Below are 22,481 nucleotides of genomic sequence, written 5' to 3'. Positions count from 1 at the left end.
TCACCAGAAACAGGAGCAGGGAGATGGGCCGGAAGTTCTTGAGGTCCTTAGGGTCCGCCTTGGGTTTCTCGAGTAAGGAGTTGATCTCGGCGTGCTTCAAGCTCTCCGGGAAGGTCTCGGTCTCGAAGGAGATGTTGATGGCTTTCCGGAGATGGGGTGCGATGGTGGTGCAGGCTTTGTTGAAGATGTGGTATGGGCATGGGTCTGACGGAGATCTGGAGTGGATGGTGCTCATGATTTTGATGGTGTCATCATTATTTATGTTGGTCCAGGCGAGCAGGAGGTCGGTGCAGATGGTGGCCGTGGGGATGGAGGTCTCGGTGGTTGTCGGGGCAGTCATGTCGTTGAAGCTGTCGTGGATGTCGGTGATCTTGCTATGGAAGAAGGTGGCTAGGGAGTCGCACAGGTCTTGCGAAGGTGGGATGTCGTTGGTGTTGTAGAGTTCCTTCATGATGTTGAAGAGCTCTTTGCTGTTGTGTGTGTTGTTATCCAGGCAGTCTTTGAAGGAGGCCCTTTTGGCGGATCTGATGAGGTGGTGGTGTCTGCGGGTGGCGTTCTTGTGGGCTGCGTAGCTGTCCGGTGTCTGTTCACGGTGCCATTTCTTCTCTAGCTTTTGGCAGGTTTGCTTGGAGGCCTGGAGGCTTCAGTGAACCAGCTGGTGTGTCTGTTGGAGGGTTTCTTGACTGGGGCGAGGGTGTTGGCGCAGTCTTCGATCCAATGTCTGAGGTTGCGGGCAGCGGTCTCGGGGTATGTGGGGTCGGCGGGTTGTCTCCCGGTGAGGGTGGGGGTTAGCTGGTCCTCGGTGACTTTGCTCCAGCAGCGGCGGGGGTCTGTTGGGTATGGTGGTGCATGGTGGGTTTCTGGAAGGTGAAGTGAATGCAGCGATGGTCAGTCCAGTGGAGTTTGATGGTGTGGTTGAAGGAGACGTGTGAGCTTGCGGAGAAGATGGGGTCACGCGTGTGACCGGCGGAGTGGGTGGGCGTTGTGACGAGTTGTCTGAGTCCGAGGTTGGCGAGGTGGTCGATCAGGGTGGTGGAGTCGCGGTCGTTGTTGTTCTCGAGGCAGAAATTCAGGTCCCCGAGAAGGATGTAGCCTGTGGAGGTGAGGGCGTGTGTACTGATGTAGTCGGCGATTGAGTCGCTGAACTGTTGTCGGGGTCCGGGGGATCGGTAGATGAGGGTTTCTCTGAGGGTGGTGTTGGGATCGGTGTGGATCTGGAAGTGCAGGTGTTTGGCGGTGCTGAGGGTGTCGTCGGTGTTGGCCGAGACTCTGAGAGTGTTTCTGTGGATGATGACGATTCCTCCTCCTACTCCGTTGGTGTGGTCCCTGCGGGTGATCTTGTAGCCATCTGGGATAGCTATGGTAATGTGGGATGCCGAGGAGGGGTTCAGCCAGGTCTCCGTCAGGAAGGCGACGTCTGGGGAGGTAGAGCCAAGTAGGTCCCACAGTTCAACTGCGTGTTTGCGGGCGGAGCGGGTGTTGAGAAGGATGCATCTGAGGTGGTTGGGTTTTTTCCCGGTGGATGGATTTGCAGGTCGAGGGCTGGTGAAGCTGGAGTTCCGGCAGGTGAAGTGTCCTTGCATGCATTTTGGGGTGCCCAGGAAGCAGGTGTGTGATTGTCCAATGTTGAGTGCGTGGAGGGTGCTGGCATCGTAGCAGTGTCAGGTGTCATGGCGTTCGCGGGGGCCAGGAGTTCTGGCACTGGGCACGGTCAAGGTGCATACGGGCACAGACAGGCTAGCTGGCTCCCTGTTGTGAAAACTCAGGAACACAAATATTTCCAGGAGTGTCTCAGCAACGCTGTGTGTATGTGCTTTTTGCAGCCTGAGACCCTCTTAAGAATTGCCCGGTGATCGTGTGCACCGGAATCCAAGTGTGTCTCAGGGACGCTGTGTGCATGTGCTTTTTGCAGCCTGGGACCCTTATAAGATTTGCCCTGTGATCGTGGGCACCAGGAGTCCAAGTGAGTCTCAGCGACGCTGTGTGCGTGTGCTTTGTGCAGCCTGAGACCTTCGTGAGGATCGTCCTGTGATCGTGAGCACCCAAAATCCAAGTGAGTCTCAGTGTCAATGTGTGCGTGTGCTTTGTGCAGCTTGAGACCTTCGTGAGGATTCCCCTGGGATAGTGTGCACCCGGAACTCTAGGGAGTTTCAGTGACACTGGGTGCGTGTGCTTCGTGCAGCTGGAGACCTTCGTGAGGAGTGCCCAGTGATCGTGCACACCCGGACCTCAAGTGAGTCCCAGCTACGCTGTGTGCGTGTACCCTGTTGCAGCCTGAGATCTTCGTCATTGGCATCGGCCCGGACCGGCATCCCCAGAGGAGCTGTGCCACCGTCCAAACCCGTCTTTGCCAAGAAGGGACCTCGAACCATCCACGTCGGGGAGGGGGGGCCGAGTTCCACTGCCGAAATCAGCAAAGCCTCATCGGAGGCCCAAGTTACGAGGAGTGTAGAGCGAGGTCGCACCCCCAGGTAACACTCAGCGAGTAGGCATGTGTCGCCGCCTGAGGTGGGTTGCGGGCTCGCAGAGAAACGCTTTCGGCCTTTCTCATTCTCGCAGCTCAAGCCTCCACTGAAGTCCGTATTGCGGCCTGTACTTGCCGAGGAGTGGCAGTACCAGGGCCGGAATGTGGAGCTACACGTTGTTCTACTCCGTACCTGTATTGGGGGCATATTTTGGCAGTAGCTGACTGCGAGTCAGCAGAGTGGCATAGAGACCGGCCCGAGCACCGTGATCTGTGCCGGAGTACATTATTTTGGCTTACGAACTGCCTGATTGTTGCATTACGTATTACATCATTTTGGTATTATGAACTGCCTGATCGTTGCATTACGCATCGCATTATTTCTGCATAACGGGCTGCCTGATTGTTGCATTAAGCATTGCATTATTTTTGCATAACAAACTGCATTATTGTTACAATACGAAGTGCCTGATTCTTGCATTACGAATTGCTTAGCATTGTATTAGGACTGCATTGGATTGGCTGTCCTGATCCTACTTGACCCATCGGCCATGTTGGACATGGTTAATCACTCAGCTCTTATGCAATGGCTGAAGACAAGCAGAATTCGAGACAGCACACTGGCCCTCCTCACCTCTTTTTTTGACAGGCAGAGAACACAAGGTCTGCTGGGATAACCTTAAGTCGGAGACATTCTATCTCCCTTGTAGAGTCCCACAGGGGTCGGCGCTTTCACTTACACTATTCAACATTTACGTGACTCCACTGGCCAAACTAGTCAAAGACCATGGCTTCTCGCATGTGTCGTACGCCGACGACATGCACATCATAATTTCCATATCTTTCAGAGAAGACGCGCCCGTTAGCTAGGTTGCACAGCGGTCTCGGCCACATCAACACATTCAAGCTGCTTTGTATCACCCACAAAGCAATACATGGAATGGGACCGCTCTTCATCAGGAATAAAGTCACCAAACACATTCAACAGAGGAACCTCCGCTCTAAAGGAGCATCTCGCCTCAAAATCCCAAGATACAAGAAAAACACATGGGTGGCACATCCTTCTCGGTTCAAGCAGCCAAACTATGGAGCTCTTTACCTGCCAACATAAGATCCACCGACAACCATCTTATCTTCAGAAAACTACTCAAGTCAAGTCAAGTCAATTTTTATTGTATAAAATGTGTTAAAATTATTACAAAAATACGCTTTAATCATCATGAAACATTAAAACACATATGTAAGTATTAAAAATCAGTTGGAAAAATAAAATAAATAAGTGACGTGTAGTTCAATTTAGGGCTGTGCTCCCTATTCTGCTTGCTGTAGGAGGGATTGTGCTTTGATCATATATTTGACCCCCCTGCAGGCCAACATGGGGGATAATCCATCCAGCCATCGGATTATTGCTTACCTACATGTCCGAATATTCAATTTATTAAAAATGTTCTTTAAAAGCCGTCTCCTCAAGTCCTTAAGCACCGGAAAGACACATAGCAGGTGAGTAAATGTTTCGTTTGGGTATCCACATAGACAACAACGGGGGTCACTGTGACAGTTCTCCCAGGATGGTAACAAGTCTTTTGAAAACTGTTGTCCTAATCGGTGTTTTATATATCTTTGTTTTAGGGACCAATTAAAGTGACTTCCCAGATAAGTCTGTAGTTTTATCCCGGAATATGTGTTCATCACCGTCCACCCATGTCGACGTTTTGCGGTACTTATTTTATCTTCCAGATAAGATTCCCATTTGACTGCGTTATTTGTTATTTTGTCAAAGGTGTGTCTATCTGGCATCAAATCCCAAGTTTCTTCAATTCCTAAACAGATCAAGGATTGGGACAGGAATTCTCCCCAACTCTTTGGCACGTTTTGTTTCTTCTGGGTCTCAATTTCTATCCAACACAGGTTGTCTAGTGAGCCTACTTCTGATATGCGTATTTTGCGGCAGAGTTTTACAAAAGTTCCCAAACTGCGGAACTTCTGGTTCAGAATGCCAAATTCTAGGCGAACCTGCGCCGGTGCTGATGATTTTGGGAGGTTTAGAGTTGCCTTACATATCTTCGTTTGTAAGCTGTTTAACATCCCCGCTTCTTTGCCACACCAGGTGACCAATGCGTGTGACAAGGTAGGTAGGGTTTGTGCTTGTATCACTTTCAGCAGGTGAGTGTAATTCGGGCATCGTAGCTTTTTTTGTAGTTGGCGGTATGCATAGATCAGAGAATGTGCTTTGGCTTTTAGGTCTGTTTTGTGTTCTTTGTTCGGTCAGAAAACTACTCAAGAATTGGCTCTTCCCCACATAAGCACCATACGCAAACAGAAATTTACAGCATATCCCTCTGTATATGAGCGTTTGTTTTCACTACAGATATGTACCTATCTTTGTGTATTGCTTTGTATAAACATGTAGAATAATTATGTTGTTGAGAAAAAAAAAATAATAATAATAAATAAATAAAAATCATCTTTGGTCTACATGTACTTACTTCCATTGTGCATCTATGTACCTTCTATGTACCTTCCATGTACTTGGATCTGTGTGTCTGTAACTTTTCTCCAGAAAAAGCATATCCAATGCACTACCCTATTTCTCATCCTATGCCTCTATCAATATCTTTAATCTACATACACTTACCTCCATTATGTATCTATATTTATTTTATTTTATTTATTTTGAAAGTTTTATAGAGCGCGAACAAGATCCTTACGAATATCAGAGCGCTTTACAATCATAGTGAGAAATAAGCATGCAAAAGAATAATAATTAAACAAAGAATTTGAGAAAAGAAGGTGTAAATGGTTCCAAAATAGAGAGTAGCAATATAGTTGGCGACGATGCAAGGCGGTCAATATACATACAGAGAACAATATAAATAATGTTTGGAGGAGATATTGAGTTATAATATTACAATAGTCAAAAAGTTCAGGTAAATTTGTCTAAAAGGAGAGCTTTTACTTCTTTTTTGAAGGATGCCGTGGAAGAGATAAGTCGGATTTCTGGAGGGAGAGCATTCCATATCCTGGGCGCCATTCCTGAGAAAGAGCATTTATACGTTTTTTTCTTGTGGAATCTCCTGAGTTTCAAAAGAAGAGTGTCTGCACTTCTTGTTGCTCTTGATCCACCAGAAATTGTCAGTTTCTGCACCAGATAGCTGGGGGAATTATGGTGTAAAGCTTTGTGAGTCATACAGGCGATTTTCAGATGTATTCTGGTTTCGTAGGTCAGCCAGTTTAGAGTTTTTAGATCGGGAGTGATGTGTGATCTTTTTTTCGAGCCTGTGATAAGTCTGGCTGCAGCATTAATAGTGGCTTTTAATGGTGCGATAGATGATAGGGGTAGACCACATAGGACAGCACTTCCATATTCCACCCGTGGGATGACCAAGGCTTGGACTGCAGTTTTGAAATCCTTGGGAGGGAGGAAAGGTTTCAATTTCCGCAATGTATTGATGTGGAAATTAGCTCCCTTCGTTGCATTGCTGATGTGATGATGCATGTTGAGATTGCCATCAAGGGTTATGCCTAAGGATTTAGCAGAGTCCACAATAGTAGGTTGAATGTTGAGAGCAGTGAGCTGGTTAAGCCAGGCCTGAGTGATGGGTATTTTGGAGGTTGGAGCTATTAAGTGGAATTCTGTTTTTAGCGCGTTAAGTTTGAGGTGATTCTCTGCTAGCCAGGTCTGTGTGTTCCTAAGCGTTGAGTTGAGAATTTTGATGTTTCATCGAGGGTGTGTTTTTTTAGGTAGAGTTAGGTGTCATCAGCGTACATGTGGAATTGAACATTAGATGCTTGGAGTAGGACAGTAAGTGGTTCCATGACTAGGTTAAACAGAGTAGGGGAGAGGGAGGATCCGTGAGGGACACCAAGTGTTACAGGGACTGGAGTGGACAAAGTATTGTGGATCTTGAATTTTTGGGTCCTGTTGTGGAGAAAGGCGTAAACCAATTGAGAACTGTCCCTGAGATACCCATTCTGAGATTCAGCAGATCAAGTAAATTCTCATGTTTGACCGTATCGAAGGCTGAGGAGAGATCGAGTAATATGAGGAGGCAAGAACCTTTCTGATCAAGTATTTGAAGTGCATCATCAATGATATGGGTCATAGCAGATTCAGTACTGTGGCCTGCTCGGAAACCTGATTGATATGGGTTGAGGAGGTGAAAGTGCTCGATGTGTTTAGTTAGTTGAAGGTGCACGCATTTTTCTAGTAGTTTGGCAAGGGTGGGGATATTGGTGATAGGGCGATAGTTGTTAAGTTCGGAAGGGTCCGCTGTGGGTTTCTTTAAAATGGGCAAACCTGTCCCACTTTGAGGAATCCGGGATGTATCCTTGTTGGAGTGAGCTATTAATGATTTTGGTCCATAGGGGGAGAAGTAATGGGATAAAGTCCTTTACGGCGTTAGCAGGTAGAGGGTCAGTGAGGTGATTGGAAGGCTTCAGTGTGCTTAGAATCTTGGCAATTTTTTCTTCTGAGTATATTTCAAAAGATGACCACGAAGCATAGTTTTTTAACTCAATGGGCGTTTTACTGTCAGGGTTGGAGTAGAGATTTAGATCAGTGAGGAGGTCATTCCTGATGTTGTCTGACTTTAAGTTAAAGAAGGAAGAGAATTCTTCACAGGACGGCAGTGCATTAGAGGTGTTTGAGAGAGTTTGAGGGACATCTCTGGATTGAGTTTTTATTAACTAGAACAGTTTTTTTGGTTGGTTATTTGCTTGATCAAGCTGGAGGCTAAAGAAAGCAGTTTTCGAGCGTTTGATTTTTCTGAAGTAAGCGTTTCTCTTTTTCTTAGGCGTTTTGAGGTGTAAAGCTGACGGTACAGATCTCCAGTTACGTTCTGCCAGTCTCATTGCTCGTCTATCATCATTAAGGATCCAGTCATACCATGGTTTAGAGATTTTTGAGGAAACATTCTTTAATTGAAGCGGGCAGTTGCGTTGATAATTGAGGACATCGACTTGAGGTAGTGGTCTGTAAGAGCCTGTACGTCAATGACGCCAAAGGGAGGTAAGAGAAGATTGTGGTTGATGGAGGGTAGTGAGTTGGGGTTGAGTTTCTTCAGGTCTCTCTTCCAGACCTTAGGTCTGGTGGATTGAGTCGGAATGAGTTTCGTTTTTTCGTTAATGAAGAAAGTGATAATGAAGTGGTCAGACCAATCACAGGGTTGGATTGAGTCGAGTTGGATAGAGTCAGCTTTGGAGATGATAAGATCCAGGATGGAGCCTTTGTCGTGGGTGGGGCTGTTGCAAATTTGTGTGAGGTCTAGGTCGATGAGGAAGTTTTTGAGTCCCTTGACCACAGAGTTGTTGTGGTCGTTCCAATGAAGGTTGAAATCCCCCAGAAAAATCTGTGTATGTTGACGTCCATTGTTAGTTGTGATCAGATCCATGAGGTGTTCAGTAAAGGTGAGGTTGTCTCCTGGAGGGTGGTAGATAATATGTAGGGAGCAAACAGGGGTAGCTTTGCTGATGATATCAAGGCAGAGATGTTCACAAGAGGAGAATAAGGGTGAGCTAGCTCTCCTGATGCGAGATTGCTACAGTGAATACATGCAAGTCAACCTCCAGTTTTGCCAACCCTGTCTAGCCTAATGATGTGCTAATTAGGGGGAACTAGAATGTCAATGAGTGGTAAGGAGGAGTCTGTTAACCAGGTTTCCGTGAGTATGATCAAGTCTAGGTTATGTGCGATAATGTGGTCTGCAATGTCTGAGGAATGTCTGGGGGCCGATCTACAAATCAGAAGAGTGCATTTAAGCCGAGGATTGATAAGGGAGGAGGAGGGGTCGATGGTGAGTGTGACTTTTTTTAGATTAACGGCAACGATACCTCCATCGTTCTGTTTGGAGGACCTGTAGGGATTGAGAGGGATAGTAGGGATGGGGAGATATGTGGGGACTGTGTGGGTCAAAGGTGAGAGATCATATGAGTGTAGGAGAGATCGAATGTCATATGCCGAGAGTGGGTTAGCGGTGCGGAGAGGACGGGTGGAAGAATTGCGCGAGGGGATGGATGTCCAATAAGGAGGATTGTATTTGCAAGGAGGTGGGGGTTGGGAGAGGCGCTTGTAGGGTAAGGAGTTTCTTGGGGGAAAAAGATGACAGGGTTGACTCGAGAATAACTCTTTGAAGGAGTGGAGATCGTCTTTGATCTGAAGAAGAGTTGTCATAATCTTATCCAAGGTGTCGTTTGGAACGGTAGAGGTGTTGGTGTTGGAGTGAGAAATGGGTTGGGTGGGGGTGATTTGGTTAGGAGGGGAATCAGATGAAGGCAGATGGGGCAGGGGGGGTGATGCTTGTAAGGTCGTGCACAATGGAGGCAAAGGTGCAAGGGAGGTGGAAATGGCTAATGAAGGGGGGAGGTATGATGGTAGGAATATTATTGGGCAGAGGGTGGTCACAACTTGGAGTCAGTGGCGGAGCGACTCCTGTGTAGGGTGGGTGAGGGGATTCGGTAGGAGGGGAATGGTCTCTATTTGGAGCCAGAGGGGGAACGAATACTGTGCATGGTTCTTGGGGGGATTCAGTGGGAGGGGAATGGTCTTTGTTTGTAGCCAGAGGAGTGGCGCCTACTGTACAGGGAGTGTGAGGGAATGTACAGGGTAGGGGGAAGACTAAGGTGTTGTTATGAGATAGGGAGGTGGTAGGGGGAGGGATGATGGAGGGGGAAGAGGGACAGGAAGTGTAAGGGGCTGTGGGCATAGTGGGAGGCCTAAGATATTGTGCAAGAGGTGAGTTAGGAGATAAGGTAGAGCAGGTTGGCGGCATAAGAGGGTTGGGGAGAGTAAGGAGGGATGCTGGAGGGTGAGAAAGAGAGGTTGGGGGAAGAGTGAGGGCCAACGCTCAAGGATGGCAGTGTGGTAGGAGATGGGAGGGTGGTAAGGGGGGTAGGAGTAGTTGTGACAGGAGTGCTGGGAGTGAGGGGAAATTTAATAAATTGGGTAATTTCAATGTACTTATGGATCTATATATTTATCACTTTCTTTTAATTTAGCATTTCCAATTCACTACCCTATTTCTCAGCCTATACTTCTCTCAATATATCTTCTAGCTCAACCTTCTGACTCATCTCAAACTTCTTTCTACTACTCTTTCCAATGCGCTACCCTATCTCTCATCCTATACATTTATCAATATATCCTCTACATCCACTCTCTCATTTATCCCAAACCCCATACCACTACTATGATTCCCAAAATAACCCTTTCTATACTCTCTCCTATTCTATCCCTCCTTGCATCATCTGACACCTCTTTTACTATACCGATCTCCTAAAACAAACCTTTCTATAATCTTCCCTCTGACTCCTTCCCTCCAAAACTCCTTTTTACTCATCCAAAAGCCTCCTCCTACTGCTAAGACCTGAAAAAAACCTTCACTTTTTTATCACTCCACTATCCTTTACAATCAAAATTAACAGACTAACATGTTCACTGCTCAAATTCCATATTCAACTATACAAATTCACCACTAATCCTATATCGGTTCCAAAGTAGCATGCTACTCACCAATAAAGGATCTAAACACCCCATCAGCATTACAAGAGCAATATAAATGCAAACTTTTTCCCTTTTCTACCCCTCCCCAACCCTTCTCAATCCAAATAACTGACTAACATATTCACCACTAAAATTACTTTCCTGTTTCACCATACTAATTCAATACTAATACTTATGGGTTCCAGAGTAGCGAGCTACTTGCACTTCAAAACCCCATCAGGGGTAGCAAGCGCTATATAAATACAAACCTATTTCCCTCTTCTATCCCGCCACCTACCCTTCACTACCCAAATAACTGAATTACATATCCACTACTGGATTGTGGCCCAAATCGGCACCCGCCTTGCAGTGGGACAAGCGGGGAAAGAATAGTCAGCCGCAGCAGCTCCAAGTTTCAAGGGAACAATGCGACTACCTACTTTGAGGCCTTCAGCAGCTTCTTGGAATAGGAACTAGAGTCACGACGCCTGGCCGGGGTGGCAAATACATTATTTGGACGGGTTCCTGTCCATTGGCAATCCAGAAACAGGGGAATATGCAGCCCTGCTAGGCCGATTTGGGGAATTGGAAGAGGAACTGGGAGTCCCGCTAGCACCAGAAAAGAAAGAGGGCCCAGTCACTGGACTATACTTCCTTGGGACTGAACTAGAGTCCGTGGAGGCTGCCAGCGACAAAGTAAAGGATCTAAGACAAATAATAAGGCAATTGCTACTAAAAAAGAAGACAATGTTGGGGAACCTGCAGCAGCTAGTGGGGAAGCTGAACTTTAGCAACAGGGTAATCCCTACCGGGCATCCTTTCACCTAGCAAATGGCTTGGCTGACCAGGGACATGACAAAAAGTCATCACAGGGTGTGGCTCACACAAGGGGTGAAGGACGAACTAAAACAGTAGGACACACTCATGTGGAGGGAGCCCAGGGTATCTTGCACGCTATTGTAGCTCTTCACAGTTGCTTCCAGGGCCACGGTTTTGGGGCGATACTTGGAGGAGCATGGGAAACAGACAAGAGGCCAGACAGCTGGCACACCAAAGGGATCACAGCGAACATCACACTCTTGGACTTCTTTCACGTCATAGTTGCCTTTATAATATGGAGAAACAGACTGGCTAGCAGGCAGATCATGCTGTGGTCAGATGATCACGCAGTGGTACAGCTGTTAAACCAGGGGACGGAAAAATGCCCAGTGGTGGTACGGCTACTGTGCTGGCTGATGGGATGCCAACTGAAGGAGAACATAGCGGTGAGGGCCAGACACATTGCTGGAGTAGCAAACTCAATAGCTGATGCTCTCTCTCATTTTCAGTGCGGCACATTCAGGATGCTGGCACTGCACGCAGAGCAGAACCGGACACCGCTGCTGGGATACCTCTGGAACCTTATGGACCCGGAATAGCACTACCGGTGGACAATGCATGTTATGTTATGGCTCTTCTATAGCGCACGACTCACCTGGGGGCGTTTTGGCGCTTACTTAGCAAAAAATGAGACAAAAAGTGGGAGGCAGGTGATGCAGAGAAATTAAAACAGAAAGGCTTTTAGTGGTTTCCTAAAGACCAGGTTGGAGGTGCATTTACGTAAGGCTTCTGGAAGCTGGTTCCAGTACTTGGGGGCAACATACGAAAAGGCCCTGGCAACAGTGTGGGTAAGACAGATAAGAGGGATCTTTAGTAAGGATAATGAGTTGGACCTAAGATTGCCGCCCGAGACCTGTTTAAAGAGCTTCTTTTGTAAGTAACAGGGACCCTTTCCATTCATAGCATTGAATGTGAGGCAACAGATCTTGAAGAAGGACCTTTTTTTCACTGGAAGCCAGTGGAGCTCTCTGAGCAAAGGAAGTGAAGGAGAGCCGGGAGGACAATTTAGTATCATCCTTGCAGCAGTGTTTTGAATCACTTGTAGCTTAGCTAACAGTGTGTCGCCCACTTTTGCCAATAGCGCATTTCCGTGGTCGAGGCGACTCATGACCATCGCCTAAACAACGGTTCTGCGGTGTACCAGCGGCAAGTAGGGTAGTATCTTACGCAGAAGACGGAGGCTATAATAGCAGGAGCCAATAGTAGTTGTGATGTGGGCCTTCATCATGAGGGTTTGGTCTAGTTTCAGTCCCAGGCTTTTTACTGAGGCGGTTGAGATGGGAGTCACTCCCAACCGAGGAGGCCACCAGTCAGCCATCCAAATGGTAGATGCTTTACCCAGGAGGATAAGCTTGCTTTTTCCTGGGTTTAGCTGGAGGCAACTTTGTGTCATCCACTTTGAGATGGCAAGCATTCCTGCTGAAAAACGTAGTTTCTCAACTGCGGGGTAAGAACCGATAGGGAACATCAGCTGAGTATCATCAGCGTAAGAGATATCGAACCCATATGGTTCAACAATTTTGGCCAAAGGAGCCATATACATGTTTAAAAGCGTAAGGCTAAGACACGAGCCCTGAGGCATACCCTTATCTCACCAGAATTTTTGGGACAAGTAAGGACCTAACATAATGGTTTGCCATCTATCAATATCAGTAAGCCATTTTAAGGCTAAATCCTGAATACCACAATCATATAATCTCTCCTCAAGCAGTCGGTGGTAAATAGTGTTGAATGCTGTGGAGCGATCCAGGAGGATCAATATCATTGATCCTCCTGCATACAAGGTCTGTCTCATGGAATCGGTGACAGCCAGAATGGTTGTCTCCGTACTAAAGCCTGGACAAAAGCAAGATTGTGAAGGGTCTAGGATCTTGTTAGATTCTAGATAGGAACTTAGGGGCATATTACCAAGGGTGGCGATAGGCAATTATCGCCAGTTTAGCGTCCGTTTTCGGCCGCTAAACGGCGATAATTCTATTGCTCTATTAACAAGCTGTCGCTAACTGATGTTAGCGACAGCTTTTAGGCGATAGCGAGCGGTTTGGGGCCCACTTTGCATGTCAGCGATATTTATAGCTAATGACATGCAAAGTGGGCGTACCCAACCTGTTAGCGACTGAAAGCAGTCGCTAACGTCGCTATCGCCTATTAGCAAGGCAGGCGTAGCGATGGAAATATTCCCGCTATCGCCAAAAACCAACGCCTGCTCAGATCAGTTCTTAGCCATATTATCCAATGGGAGGTGGATAACATGGCTAAGAGCATTTCGTCGCTAATGCGTGAATATCGCTGTATTCTCAGCGATATTCACGCATTTCGCCAGATTTTTATCGCTTTTGAGATAAACCTTGCTAATAGCAAGTTATCTCAGCGATAAAAACCGGTGATGCGCGGTGATAAAAATATTGCCGCTAACCCTACTTAGCAATAAATATCGCTATTTGTTGGTAATATGCCCCCCAATTGTTTATTTATTAAGGTTTCCAATGGCTTACCAAGCAGAGGCAGCAAGGATATCGGTCTATAATTGCTGAGGACCTGGGGGTTAGCTGTAGGTTTCTTGAGAATCAGCCGTACATAGGCTTCTTTCCAGGCAGAGGGGATTGAGCCAGATAGAACTGAGCTGTTACATTTTTTTTGAATTTCCGGTGCACACACGGGGAAAGAAGGGCCAAAATTTTTGGTGAGCATGGGTCACCTAGCCAGTCAGATTTAGCGACTGACAGTAATTTGTCAATCTCATCCAGTTGAATTATATCAAACTGGTCCAGAGACAGGCAGATGATTCCTCAAGATCAGTGATACGTCCTATATTTTTTGTGGCTGTAATAGGAAAGTTTGCATATATCAAGGAGATTTTTTCCTGGAACAAATTTGCTACTGAATCACCATGTTTCTGAAACTCAACTGATGACTGTTTACAGGCTTGGGGTGACACAAAATCTTTAACGATATTGAACAGAGCTTTAGAAGAGTTGCAAGATTGTTCTATTTGATTCAGGATATAAGTTCTTCTGGCCACTTTTATTTTTTGATGGTAGCTAGATAGAGCTAATTTGTAGGTTTGTCTATCTACAAAGTTTTTAGTACTTCTCCAGCGTCTCTCTAACGATTTGCAGTTTGATTTATCAATTTTCAGTTCACCAGAGTACCAGGGGGCAGAGTGCCGCCGCTGGACTGGGCTCTGGTTACTTAGAGGAATAATTGAATCTAGTACCGTCACTAAATTCAAGTTGAAACTTGCCAACAAATCAGAGGCATCATGGTCATTGTGGTCAAGATCCTTTCTATGGTGGGGGAATGCCTCCTTAAAAAAATCCAAGGTGAGTTTATGCCAGGGCCTACGTAGTTCTTTCTTCGCCTGTTTTAGATGGACCGTAGGAGTTGAACCAGTTGGGGATAGATAAGTGAACATGATCATACAATGATCAGTCCACGTGAGCGGTAATGGGGGATAACTGCTAAGATGTTCCATATTAGTAAAAAGAAGATCCAAAGTGTGCCCTGCTCGATGAGTAGGCCCGAGCACCCTTTGTGAGAGACCAATATGATTCAAACTGGAGATGAGCTTGTAGAACTCAGGGTTCGCAAGGTCCTCCCCATAGAAATTAAAGTCACCTAATAGGATAAACATCGATCGGATGTTTGGCTAAAGATCGAACATTACATAAAATGTACTTGGGGCTGTTGGAAATTTGGGCCGATTCATTTAATACGTTATCAGGGCCTATAATACCAGGGTCACTCTGGAACCTGCAAGTCCAGCAATTTGCCAGACCTTCAAGCGTTGGGGGAAACTTAATAGGGCAGTAACTCTCGTGTACCTGGTCAGTACGTCCCCTTGTTCCTATTTTGTGTAGTACAGTTCCAGAGTATATTAGACGAGCTGTGGGCAGAGCAGTAGTCTCAGTTTGGGTAGGATTTCCAGCCTCTAGGCTCAGTCGGACGCAGACGGGCTTGCCTTTAGCGCAGGCGGCGCGCCGGCTGAGCGCGTCCGCTGCGCGTATCTACTGATGGAGTCATTTATGCTGTCAGGTCAGGTAGGGCGAAAACAACTGGCCCGCAAACAGTAGTTCCCCCAAGATGGCGGCTCGAGGAAAGAGTGAACGTCTTTCCCTAGTCCCCGGTCAGCACCTAGTAGGCTGAGAGGGTGAGAGCGTGCTCGTGAAATTTACAGTGAAACAAAGTGCAATTTTTTTTAAAACAGGCGCAGAGTAGAAACAAGCTTTACCGCGATTCCCGGCTTTCTGCCGCAAGAATCACCAGGTATGCATTGGCCACCAAAACCATGATAAGATACTGTAAGTACTGCAAGGTGTTTAGAAATTTGAATGGTACAACAAGCCTGAGCAGGGCCACCCAGACAGAGGCAGCTTCCTTCATAGAATGGGCTTCCTCAGGAACGGGAAAATCAAGTCATGGGCACAAACACACCTTAGCACCGTGGCACACTTCACCAAATTAGCAATGAGGAGGGACCCGACTTTTACTGTAGGTCAGCAATAAAGGCTGGGGGAGGCTGCAACCGAGGGCACCAGATAGTAGGAGACCCATTGGCTACGAGGTTCTGAAGGAGGTACTGGACACACTACCAAGGATATATACGGGACACCACAAAGTGGTGTTGTTCAGGGCAGCATTTGCCTTAGCTTTCTTCAGGGCTTGCAGGATTAGTGAGCTGGGAGCTCCAGCCAAATGGACCCAGGGTACAACATGTGCGTACACCGAGGACATATGCATGGGGAATGGGTTTATAATAGTGCAGCTCAAATGGTCAAAAACAGACCAAGAGGGCAGAGGGAAACACACAGGGATCAACTGCATGGAGGATAGGGTGTGCTGCCCAATATGCCTCATGCGGGAGTGTATGAGACAAGGGGCCTATGCCGCTGGGCCACTGTTCTCACACAGGGATGGGTCATACCTCAGCCATTTTCGTTTCACAGCGGTAATGAAGAAGGCCCTGGGGGAAGGCTGGGTTTCTCCCCTGGAGAGTTTGGGTCACACTCATTTTGTATAGGGGCTGTAACCACTGCTGCCCACCTGGGGCTCAACAGCAAGCGGATTAAGAAACTGGGCCCGTTGGTGTCGGGCACGTTCAAAGAATATATCAACCCACCGGGATCTGAACTGTGTCTCTCTCCCAGGAGCGTCCCAAGGGAGATGGCACAAGGTGTGGATCCTGGAACATTCCCACATCACTTGGGCAAGACAGTGGGCTGCAGCGTGGAAATCCTTTAAGGGTATATGGCTATATAACATGGCAGTGATGTGGATGGGGAAATCGGGTATGATATGGGAGCAGCTGCTCCCCCCGGTGCAGGAGGCACTGCAAACTGGAGAGTTGCCAAAAGCTGTGGTTATTCACCTAAGGTAAAATGATCTGGCATGCATGGGAGGAGAGAGCTGCTAGGGGCAATGGCAGAGGGGCAAGCAACCCTGGCAAGGCTGAGCTGACCGGCAGACATCATATGGTCTAAATTATTAGCACGCAGGGTATGGAGAGGCACATTCTACCAGGGCACAGTAGTTAGGTCAAGGTGTACACTCAATATCACCAAGGAAAAGATATGTAGGGCCAACAGCTGAAGTTTTGTGTGTTACGGGTTGATCAAACTCAAGACACTGGGTTACCACTTAGAGCAGAGGTCTTCAAACTTTTTTACTCTGAGCCCCCCCTAAGCAAAATGTTTGGAGGTCGGGCCCCCCTCCAAAACTTTATGGCTAGGATTGGGGGAGCGGGAGGGACATGGCTGTGTGCAGGGAGCGGGGCTTATGAGATGATATCAGGAATACTTTTTTTTAGACCTGACACCCTTGGCGTGGTTTTCCCCTATCTTTTTGCCTCTGCCTCTTGTATTTTTGATGCTGTGCTGGATTTCGTTTTGCTGGTTTAGATGCTTTGCACACTCTGCCACTGCTGATCAGTGCCAGAGTGTAAGTGCTCCCTATGTAAATTATCATATTGATTGGGTATACCTGATTGGCATATTTGAATCACCATGAAGTCCCTAGTAAAGTGCACTGTGTGTGCCAGGGCTGGTGATGACAGATGCTCCTAGTGGTCCTGCAGCGCTGATTGCGCCACCCACATAAGTAGCCCTAAAATGGTGTCTCAGGCCTGCCACTGCAGTGCCTGTGTGCAGTCAGTGAACTGCCATGTCCTCCTGGCCAGTGTCCATACTGGCTGGGTCTAACCCTTCCCTTTATGTACACATTGGTCACCCCTATGGAAGGCTCAAGGTACCCCCCTGGGCAGGGTGCAGTGTATAGGAAAGGTAGAGCATGTACTAGTGCAGGTAACATGCTCTGGTAGTGAGCAGCAGCCATTTTATGTGCTCACTGCTGCAAGGTTATCTTGCTCCATAGACTAACATGGGGGAGGCTGGTCCCAATGGATACCAGCCTATCTTCTCATAGGAACAAGATGGGACATAAGTGATTGATATCCCTGAACTCAGAATTTAATAACACATCTTTTAGGAAAGGTTGTTTTTAAATTCTGTGTTTGAGAACAGTACTTTTAGAAAGTGGCTGTTCTCTTGTCTAACCCTTCTGTGTGCCCGGGCCTGCTTGTGGATTGACTGTCTGGTTTGAGGGTGACAGGGGCTGGGGAGCCCCCAAGAGGTTGTCTGAGTCAGCCCGTGCTTGAATGACTACATCTGCAACTAGAGTGGTGGGAGGAGATAGCACCTGGGAGTGAACAGGGCTGTGCCTGCCTGCCACAATGCTGGCTCCACCTCCCGCTGGGCGACTGTCACCTCTGCCCCTCACACAGAAAGGAAGAATGAAGCCAGGAAAGCCCCAGTGCTCCAGCAACACCCAGAACTGGTTTAGACCGGGCTCAGGGCCCATTTGCACAAAGACTTCAAAGAACTTCAAAGACTTTTAGGGGTATAAGAGAAGGACCCCTGACAACAGAAAAGCAGATTCTACAATCAAGAGGAACCTCTGCTGGAAGAAGGATCGCTGGAGAACTGAAGGAAGATTGCCTTGCTGTGTGCTCTAAGGGCTGACCTGTTCTGCTGTTCAACTGAAGCTGAGGAGAAGAGGGACTTTGCTGTGTGCTGTGACCCTGCCTGCTTGACCTACAAAGACTTTGCTGTGTGCTGTGTCTTCTAACTGAATCTCCAAGGGCCTGAGAAGAGCTGGCCTCCTGTTCTGGAACCCAGGGTTAAAAGGTTCCTAAGCATTGCCAAACTGCTGAAAAGATTGTGTGGTGCTTTGCCCCCAGCGCGTGTTTCTGACTGCTGGCCGTGGGAGAAGATCGCTGTGCTCATCGGCACATATTCAGGGGTGACCGGAGGCTCGTGGTGCCTCCCTGCATAGAGAATCATCCCCGGCGATCTGGTGGCTTGTAGCGGTCCAGCCGCGACCTGTGGCTCTGAAAATCCCTTGCCGCCGATTCGCCGCCGCTGCCCGGGGCCAGAAACACCCTCCGAAGTCGGCCGTCCCTGGCCGGAGCTGCGGAGACAAAGAACGAAGCCGCCGCACTCTCATTGGCCCAGGAGAACAAGCCCCCTCAGCGATCGCCGCGCTAGGATTGGCCTAGCGCCGCCGCGTCATCACCAAGGACGCGTCCTGATTGGCTGCCGGTGTCTGCTTTGCTGAGGGCTTGTCCCGGGAGCCGCGCTGTCATTGGCTGACTCCTGGGCGTCTGTGGAGGCTCGCCGTGAGGGCCACGACCGGATTGGTCCGCGTCATTGGGACCTTCCTGGAAGCTGCCGAGAGCCGTGCAGAAGGAAGAACCTCGGGGGAGCTGCAACCGGGCCATCTGCGTGACCCGCTCCCACCGAGGGAACAACGAGTGTGCCCAGCGCCCCTGGCCTGCGTCCCCGTCGGAGAGTGCTGCTCGATCTACCCGCAGCTCGTTGGATTGTCGAGAGCGGGCGGGAGAGCAGACGGGACCGGCCGGGGCTGCTTGCAACGGTGAGGAGAACGTGGTAATACCGCGCTAGAGTCAGCAAAGAGCTGACTGGGGCATATAGATCTGTGGCATTATTTTTAATACCGATTACAGAGACTTGAGACTATTTTTATATTCAGAACTTCCTAACACAAGTGCAACCATCAAGATTAAGTGAAACCTTTTGCTAAAGAAGCAACCATCGTGTAACTGTTGATTTTTACTGCTGCAACTAGATAAAGTTATATTTTTATATACACTTACCTGTGTGGTCTCAGTTTGTGGTGGATTTGGGGTCATTGTTTGTGTTCAGTGCATATATTATACACATTGGCTTGGGGATAAGCCTGTCTGCTCGTGCCAAGCTACCTAGGGGGTGAGCAGGGGTTATCTACAGTGTGTATTCCTTCACCCTGACTAGAAGTAGGGGTCCCTACTTGGACAAAGGTACTTACCTCTGCCAATTAGAGACCCCCAGTTCTAACACTTTTTCTATAGCTTATGAACCGCACCACATACGAAACTTATAAAACAGCAAATGCATCAAACAAAAACAGATATCCCAAACAAACTGCTCCCCATAATTGGGGTGTTGTGAGCCCCTCACACTCTATGACCCCAATGCAACTATACTTGCTGCACTAATGAGAACTGCAGTCCTGAGTAGGGCCATTGGAATTATGCGGCAGGAGGAGGCCAAATTACGCAGCATGGTTGACTAAATTCTGCAGCAAGCAAAGGCGAATTATGCTGCGTATTTTGTGATGGCATTACTGCACTATTTTGCTATTTTTACACTTGTTAACATTGTCCTGGCCTTTATTGTCCCTCATAAGTACCACATTAACACCCACATATAGCAATAAGCAACAGAAAGGTGACCAGTCAACCTTTAGAAAGGGCCTTCCACTGAGAGGTAACATGTGTTGCTATGTAAATACTGTTTTAAAATAATGACCTACATATTCACAGTGCTTTCTGCCACAGGCTGGGACTTCATAGCACTATAAACAGGGCCATTGGAATTATGCGGCAGGAGGAGGCCAAATTACGCAGCATGGTTGACTAAATTCTGCAGCAAGCAAAGGCGAATTATGCTGCATATTTTGTGATGGCATTACTGCACTATTTTGCTATTTTTACACTTGTTAACATTGTCCTGGCCTTTATTGTCCCTCATAAGTACCACATTAACACCCACATATAGCAATAAGCAACAGAAAGGTGACCAGTCAACCTTTAGAAAGGGCCTTCCACTGAGAGGTAACATGTGTTGCTGCATTTTTTAATCTGCAAATTATGCAGCAGACGATTGATTATGTGGCAAATGCGGGAAAACCATAACTATGCGCTGTGAGTGCAGGGTGAGCGTAAAAGTGAAGGGTGAGAATGAGGAATGAGTTGTCTGAATGCAGGGTGAATTCCCAGACACTTGAAGTTAATCAGCATGTTATTGGCGGGACGCAGGGTTTCAGATATAGTTAAACTATTGCTATTATGGAATTAATCAGGGAATCAAGGGTGAAAGAAAGAAATAATGTGCTGATCCTGCATCAAACTTCCAGTCTTATGATTAGGGTTGCCAGCTCATTATTTTGATGTTGCAGACGGCACAAAAATAAACAGTCACCTAAAGCCCTATTTTCAGCACACATATGTGCGTACTTCGAAAAGCAAATATAAAGTACTTTTAAATGTGTTGTAGGGCTGCCTGAATGATTCATGACTGAAAATAAAAGGAACAGACAGAAAGTCACATTACAAATGAATACATACTTTTTTATTTAAGACCCTATTTAGTGTCAAAGCAAGGTCTTTGCAGGCTCTTTAAACATACATGGCTGGCATTTTTTCTATTGGCAACCCTATTTTGTATTCCTTTTCATGAAATGCATTTTCACACTACAGCAGTAAGTTTAAAATGCAAATGTAAGGAATAGGCAGAGTCGGGACACAGGGGGTACTGGAAAAAGAAAAAAAACTAAGCTTAGGTAACCAGTTTCCAAATGTATGCTAATGGTCTTTAAAGACCTGTGAAAAACTCAGCTGTGCTGGAGTCTTAATAGGACTCCAGACACTGCCCAGCCGAGCCCCCAGCAGCACACCCACTGACCTCTGGCCCCACGGCACTCTGAGGCCTTCGAAGTAAATGAAGACAGCCTGGAAATCAGCCTGGAAATGCAGCAAATAAACATTGCTTCACTTCCAGGCGTCTTCATTTACATGTGCTGGCAGAGGCCTTTGCACCCCCCTGGGAACCCATCCACACCCCCCCAGAGGGGCGCGCCCCACAGCTTGAAGAACTGTGATTTAGAGGATGAGGTACACTTAACCGGGATAGGCATGGACACTTTCCTACGTAACATAGTGGAGGTCCTAGGGCAGCTGGGTTTCTCCTAAACCGGTGGAAGGGGGAGCTACCACAGATCGGTAAACCACTAGCAGCGTGGCAGAGGCAGCACAAAAGAGGAACCAGAGAAAAGAATAAACTAGGTAGGAGAGCTGCTCAGAGAGTCTCCTTGGGATGCATCATGGCAGGGACATGGGGTAGCAGGTGACAGTATACAATGACAGCCAGAATAGAAGAGCTGCTCAGACATTGTCCTTGGGAGCAGGGACACGGGGAGCTGGCGAGTGGCCAGCAAGGGTCCAGGGACTCAAACCAGCACTTGCAGCCTGGGCTGGGTCTGACGGCCGCCCACAAGGTTGGTGGCAAGGTAAGACTAGAAACCGTAGAACCTGAGACACCTACAAAGGGGCCTTCACACAGGGGCAGTGCTGTCAGCCAGAAATGGAGGCAAAACCAATGGATAATATTCAGAGTGATAAATGTGATATGTAATAATTAAACATGGGTAATGAATGACTAACCAGTAAGTTGCGAGATGTATGATCCATATTTTATAATAAACTGCGACCTTTATATACCACAAACTGTTGTCCCCAGAGTGTTTGGCGGGAGAGGGCCATGCATGATAGCCTAGAAGGACGGGGGAACTCTCACTCCTGGGAGGGGTTGTATTACGGGCTGGAGAGGTAAAGCCGGACGAGATAGGGGCCCGCAGGGAAGCCCTGTCGGCGACTAGACCACTCGAAGCACCAGGGGCAAAAGCACGCGAAAATGATGTGCAACGATTGGGCAATTATTGAAGGAGGGCGGGTGACTATGATAGGGTGGTAGGGACCGACCTTGAACACAATTGGACCTCGTCTCATCACCTTGGAACCCACCCACTGACATCATGAGAATGGGGTCTTGGCAGCAGTCAGGACAGTATATGAGGGCTAGGAAGAGGCAGCACAAAAGAGGAAATAACCTAGGTAGAAAAGCTGTTCAGACATTGTCCTTGGGATGTCGAATGGCAGGGATACCGGGGAGCAGGTAACAGCACACAATGATGGCCAGAACAGAAGAGCTGCTTAGACATTGTCCTTGGGCTGCCGCATGGAAGGGACCAGGGGAGCAGGCGCGTGGTTAGCAAGGGTCCAGGGAAGCGGAACAGCGCCTGCAGCCCGGGCTAGGTCTGACGGTCACCCACAAGGTTTATAGCAAGGTAAGCCTAGAAACTGTAGAACCTAAGACACTTGCAAAATGGCCATCAGGCAGTGACATTGCTGTCAGCCAGGGGAAAACCAGTGGACAATATTCAGAGTGATAAATGTGATATGTAATGAAAAAACATGGGTCGCGAATGACCAACCAGTAAGTTGCAAAATGTATGATTCATGTTTTGTAATAAACTGCGACATTTATG

This window comes from Lissotriton helveticus, chromosome 5_1 (assembly GCF_964261635.1).
Source record: "Lissotriton helveticus chromosome 5_1, aLisHel1.1, whole genome shotgun sequence".
NCBI lineage: Eukaryota > Metazoa > Chordata > Amphibia > Caudata > Salamandridae > Lissotriton > Lissotriton helveticus.
Note: the sequence above shows the minus strand (reverse complement) of the source record.